This window comes from Schistocerca gregaria, chromosome 2, assembly GCF_023897955.1.
Source record: "Schistocerca gregaria isolate iqSchGreg1 chromosome 2, iqSchGreg1.2, whole genome shotgun sequence".
In the NCBI taxonomy this organism is placed as follows: domain Eukaryota; kingdom Metazoa; phylum Arthropoda; class Insecta; order Orthoptera; family Acrididae; genus Schistocerca; species Schistocerca gregaria.
In genome coordinates this window covers 470,195,102-470,201,410 of record NC_064921.1, presented here as the reverse complement: position 1 = coordinate 470,201,410, position 6,309 = coordinate 470,195,102, and the positions used below count along the sequence as shown (strand labels likewise).

The 6,309-nt window shown below is 44.6% G+C and overlaps 1 pseudogene; it reads left to right on the top strand.

Moving 5' to 3' along the window:
• The first annotated feature begins 2,244 nt into the window (after positions 1 to 2,244).
• On the top strand, positions 2,245 to 2,362 carry LOC126337170 (5S ribosomal RNA; annotated as a pseudogene).
• Positions 2,363 to 6,309: the final 3,947 nt, after the last annotated feature.

Here is a 6,309-nt window from a genome sequence, read left to right as displayed (position 1 = left end):
TGAAAAAAAAATTAGCTCCAACCACAAGAAGTAAATTTTCATAATTTAAATTGTATCAATTTTAATGTGATAAATTGTAATAAAATGGTAGTAACAGGATTACAAATTTCTTCGAACAGAAATGACGTAGCTTATGTGATGGGCTATCACTTTCTGACGAATCTGTCTTCTTCGTAACTCAGTTTCTACTGGATTCTAGGTGACTGTAGGGCCCAATTTTCGTGTCGCTGATTTTTTTCAGTTTCTTTATGACACGTTTGGTCTGGTGGGGACTGGCTGCGTGCGTTGCTTATCTTCAGGAATATCTTTTGTTTCCTAGAATTGTGCTTATCAGTTTCTGTTTTCGCCTCGTTCGCTCGAAGCACTGAATTCCTTCCCAAATAATGCAACGCCGTACTGGACGATTAAGTGCAGTAGTTTCCCGGTAACCAGTTTCATCTTGACATCTTCCCATTTTGTTCTTTTCTACATCTTTGCATCGTTTTTATAGTCGTCCTAGTTTTCTTTGACCATCCTTTACCTGACAATAAATAATTTGTGTCGATAGACGGCTTTCAATCATACGAACGATGTGGCCCGTTCATTGGGGTAGCTATGTTCTCCAGAAGCCGCCTGTGTGTGATACCGTTTAGTGTCGGATTGCTGCTGCACAGCATCAGTCACACATTCCCTGACAGACTTGGCATCTACGCCCAGTAAATTATTACTTACGACGACTGGAGACACCGAAACTACTGCAGCCTTTCCCCGCCTTTCCAACCGCCAAGGAAACTTAGGTTGTCCCTGCGCCTGGTCTGGCGTTAAGGCTTTTCAGCCCCTTTCCAGGTCATCCACCTTCCTAGGAAGCACTTGGTGTAGTAGAGGGGGCTTTATGCTGAGAATACATCAAGGACTTCCTGTCACGGTTTACTCCCTTAGCCTTCGGAGGTTCCCTCCTCATCGCACGAGACAGAGGGTTCCATCTGTACTAGTCTAACAAATATAGGATGCCTCTTCCAACAACTCCGCCGATCTGTATTCCACATTCTCCGCCTTCGCCGCCGTGGAGGCCTTCTCCATATTCTGGCAAGGGGCCCTCACGAGTTACTATCACTCGGACCAGCTGAACCAAGGTATTCTTATGAGATTTTACTCCTTGCCCTCCTTCTTCCTTAACCTGGCCTGGAACCGGATAGGACAAGGTTTGTGATAGTACTCCTCCTACTGACACTAGTAATAGAGTCAGTACTAATACTACTAATAATAGGGAAAGTAGTAGATACAAAATGTGATAATTTTCTGACGTAGTGAGTTGTGAGGGAGAGAAATTTAGATACACTGGAAGTATGAATTAAAAAACTCCTTCAGTCACAACTTTTCGTGTTTTTTTAAGTACACGATGCATTTCGGACCCTGTGGGTCCATCATCAGGTGTAATTTGTCTTAATAAATGCTTTATTTTTTTTGTCTTGAATGAGGTGAAATGCATCTTCCTGTCATGAAGAGGTTCGATATTAGGTTACGAATTTCGTAAGTCAATCGCGGAAAATATGTGCGAAATAGTGGAAAAGAACAACAGCTTAAACTTACCACATAATCCAAGAAAAGTGTTTTTAACCTTTTATTGCCAGCATACATTCTTTCCCCCATCGTTTTCGTACATATCACTTCATTTAAGAGACACATTTGCATACGCATGTTTCTAATCACTTTACACGTTTTTGTGCATGGTGTGATCAAAGATTAATTTATTCGTACTGTTAAACATACAATTATTAGAAAATTGACATATGCAGGAAATAACTTTATAACAGGTCTTTAAAATTAGTGAAATAACTGTGGATGGCGAAATCTGTTCGTTTATTTACCATAGATTCTGTTTTTTATTTTATTTTGTGGAGGTATATCTCCAGTTTTTCGAACAGATTTAGGGTCTTACTAATGGCTTCATTATGTAGCACTACAACAGTTTCCTAGACTGTTGATGACATGTTTCGTTTCCAACATATGTTGTGTAATGACTGTTTTTTCGAAGTGGCTGAGCCTAAAAGCATTTATGTGTTTTTGAAAACGGATTTTGAAGCTTCTGTCTGTTTTCCCTGCATAGTAGGCAGGACAGCTGGGGCATGATACTTTTTACACTTCACTGTTGTTATATGTTGGAGTATTTGATTTTATATTATGGACGAGTAAGTTTCCTAACTTATTGTTAGTTGAGAATGCAAGCGCTACATTTGTTTTTTGAAAAGGTTAGCCATTTTTTGTGCCAACGGCCTTGCCGCAGTGGTAACACCGGTTCCCGTCAGATCACCGAAGTTAAGCGCTGTCGGGCTGGGCTAGCACTTGGATGGGTGATCACTCGGTCTGCAGAGCGCTGTTGGCAAGCGGGGTGCACTCAACCCTTGTGAGGCAAACTGAGAGGCTACTTGAATGAGAAGTAGCGGCTCCGGTCTCGTAAACATTCATACGGACGGGAGAGCGGTGTGCTGACTTTTCTAGAGACTAGAAATCTACTCTGTAGGAATCAGCATGGGTTTCAAAAAAGACGATCATGTGAAACTCAGCTCGCGAAGTTCGCCCACGAGACTCAGAGGGCCATAGTGGAGATAGAGAAGATCCAACGGAGAGCAGCGCGCTTCGTTACAGGATCATTTAGTAATAGCGAAAGCGTTACGGAGATGATAGATAAACTCCAGTGGAAGACTGCAGGAGAGACGCTCAGTAGCTCGGTACGGGCTTTTGTTGAAGTTTAGAGAATATACCTTCACCGAGGAGCCAAGCAGTATATTTCTCCCCCCTACGTATATCTCGCGAAGAGACCATGAGGATAATATCAGAGAGATTAGAGCCCACACAGAGGCATACCGACAATCTTCCTTTTCATGAATAATACGAGACTGGAACAGAAGGGAGAACCGATAAAGGTACTCAAAGTAGCCTCCGCCACTCACCGCCAGGTGGCTAGCGGAGAATGGATGTAGATGTAGATGTAGATATCCCTCCATATCTGCATCCAGTGACGCCTGTGAGCTCAGGATGACACGGCGGCCGGTCGGTACCGTTGGGGTTTCCAAGGCCTGTTCGGACGGAGTTTAGTTTTAGTTTAGCCATTTTTTGGGATACTGGCAAATATTTTATCTTCTTTCACAGTGTGGCCACCTTTTCGTGATAGGAATATTCATTTCTTCTCTTTCAAGAGGAAAAATAAAGCATGTATGAACTACACCTGATGATGGACCCACAGGATCCGAAATGCATCGTGTACTTAATAAAATACAAAAAGCGGTGACTGAAGGCGTTTTTTAATTCATGCTTCAAGCGTATTGAATACAGTCACGTTTGAAGCTGCGAAATATTGATTAAAGTGAACTTTGTAGGGACTTTGGAAATGAAGGAGGTCTGGTAGGAAGGAAGGGTCCTTTGCTGTGTTGGGGAAACTGGTGCGTACAGGAGTATTTGTAACAGACACTTTTGCAGAGACTCCACGTGTACGGGAAGTGGTTGCAGTGTCACAGCCACCGGACGAGTAATTGCTGTGTGGACGTGCGAGGCGCGCCCACGGGCTGTGTGCAGCCGATGGGCGGCGATTTAAAGCGACGCCAGTCACTGGGTTCGGCGGTGTATCTGTATGGGCCACGCCGCGGCGCGCCCCGCACCGGAGAGTCGGCTTTGTTTCGTACGGAAGTGGCGGCCTATTGAGGGCCGGACAGAGCTCAATTCAGACGCGGCTTTTATGGCGGGCGATAAATATCCGCGGGAAGAAAGCGGCCGGGATGAGCCGTGGCCGGGACCTGCGCCCTTCCAGGAACGCGGCTGGATGGGCGCGACACGGCGACAACTCCATACGGGGCCGATTTACGACCGCGGGCCGCAGCCTTGGCCTCTCGCTGGAGAGCCGCGGGCAGCCTTCGGCACTTCCCAGAAGAGCGGCGCACGTCACAATGGCGCGCCGGCCCGCTGGGGCCGCCTGAGAGAAAGCATTCACGCTCCAGCTGGCCGCCACAAACGGTGAACTGTCCAGGGGTCACAGGGGGGCCGCCTCCTCCGGACTCCCAAACAACAGAGGTGGCAATATTTGCGCCGGAGAACCAAGACCTGGCTTTCGGCGCGGGCAGGTATGGGGTCTGCCGAATTGGCTATAACGTTCTTGATACAACAAAAACTGCTGGTCGTGTAACCTGGAACCACCAATCACTGGCAAAAATTGGCAGTGCAAATGAATCACAACAAATTTCCTTCTATGTTAATGAGCAATTTTCTATGTGTCTTTCACCATATAAAGTACCATACTGTACATTTATTAGGTAGGTGCATAAGTTAGCACCGTTTGTATGCTAAAAACACAAAAAAATGTTCAAATGTGTGTGTAATCTTATGGGACTCAACTGCTAAGGTCATCAGTCCCTAAGCTTACACACTACTTAACCTAAATTATCCTAAGAACGAACACACACACTCATGCCCGTGGGGACCTCCGCCGGGACCAGCCGTACAGTCTATGACTGCAGCTCCCAAGACCGCTCGGCTAATCCCGCGCGGCCTAAACACAACAGATACATTTAAAAGATACATAAATACACCAATGTTATATTGTCTTTCACAACTAGCGCTGCTGTAACTTTTCGAAAAAAAAATGGTTCAAATGGCTCTGAGCACTAAGCGTGTACTTCGTATCTAACCTGGTAGTCTATGTGATAAAAAATGGCTTTGAGCACTATGCGACTTAACATCTGGGGTCATCAGTCCCCTAGAACTTAGAATTATTTAAACCTAACTAACCTAATGAGATAACACACGTCCATGCCCGAGGCAGGATTCGAACCTGCGACCTTAGTACACTGAGCGCCTAGAACCGCTCGGCCACCGCCGCCGGCTAACTTTTCGATTCCGCGGCTGTAGAAATCATATGGTACCGGAACGAAAAACTTGTCTAGCCATGCCCGCAAAAGAAGTTCCTTGAAGGTTGCTCGACAGAGAATGGAAAAGGTGAAAATCTGAGGATACTAGTTGTTGTTGTTGTTGCGGTCTTCAGTCCTGAGACTGGTTTGATGCAGCTCTCCATGCTACTCTATCCTGTGCAAGCTTCTTCATCTCCCAGTACCTACTGCAACCTACATCCTTCTGAATCTGCTTAGTGTATTCATCTCTTGGTCTCCCTCTACGATTTTTACCCTCCATGCTGCCCGCCAATACTACATTTGTGATCCCTTGATGCCTCAAAACATGTCCTACTAACCGATCCCTTCTTCTAGTCAAGTTGTGCCACAAACTTCTCTTCTCCCCAATCCTATTCAATACCTCCTCATTAGTTACATGATCTACCCATCTAATCTTCAGCATTCTTCTGTAGCACCACATTTCGAAAGCTTCTATTCTCTTCTTGTCCAAAGTACTTATCGTCCATGTTTCACTTCCATACATGGCTACACTCCATACAAATACTTTCAGAAACGACTTCCTAACACTTAAATTAGTACTCGGTGTTAACAAATTTCTCTTCTTCAGAAACGCTTTCCTTGCCATTGCCAGCCTATATTTTATATCCTCTCTACTTCGACCACCATCAGTTATTTTACTTCCTAAATAGCAAAACTCCTTTACTCCTCTCATTTCCTAATCTAGTTCCCTCAGCATCACCCGATTTAATTTGACTACATTCCATTATCCTCGTTTTGCTTTTGTTGATGTTCATCTTATATCCTCCTTTCAAGACACTGTCCATTCCGTTCAACTGCTCTTCCAAATCCTTTGCCGTCTTTGACAGAATTACAATGTCATCTGCGAACCTCAAAGTTTTTACTTCTTCTCCATGAATTTTAATACCTACTCCAAATTTTTCTTTTGTTTCCTTTAGTGCTTGCTCAATATACAGATTGAATAACATCGGGGAGAGGCTACAATCCTGTCTCACTCCTTTCCCAACCACTGCTTCCCTTTCATGCCCCTCGACTCTTATGACTGCCATCTGGTTTCTGTAAAAGTTGTAAATAGATTTTCGCTCCCTGTATTTTACCCATGCCACCTTCAGAATTTGAAAGAGAGTATTCCAGTCAACATTGTCAAAAGCTTTCTCTAAGTCTACAAATGCTAGAAACGTAGGTTTGCCTTTTCTTAATCTTTCTTCTAAGATAAGTCGTAAGGTCAGTATTGCCTCACGTGTTCCAACATATCAAGCGAATAATGTGGGCACAGAAATACTTCCCAACCCAACTTCCGTATAGTGCTTCTTGTCAGTAGAACAGAATGCGGGCGGGCATTATCGTGGAGTTTCATCAGTTGACGCAGTGTTCCAGGTGGTTGTCCTTGTACTGCGTCTGCAAGACGTCTCAG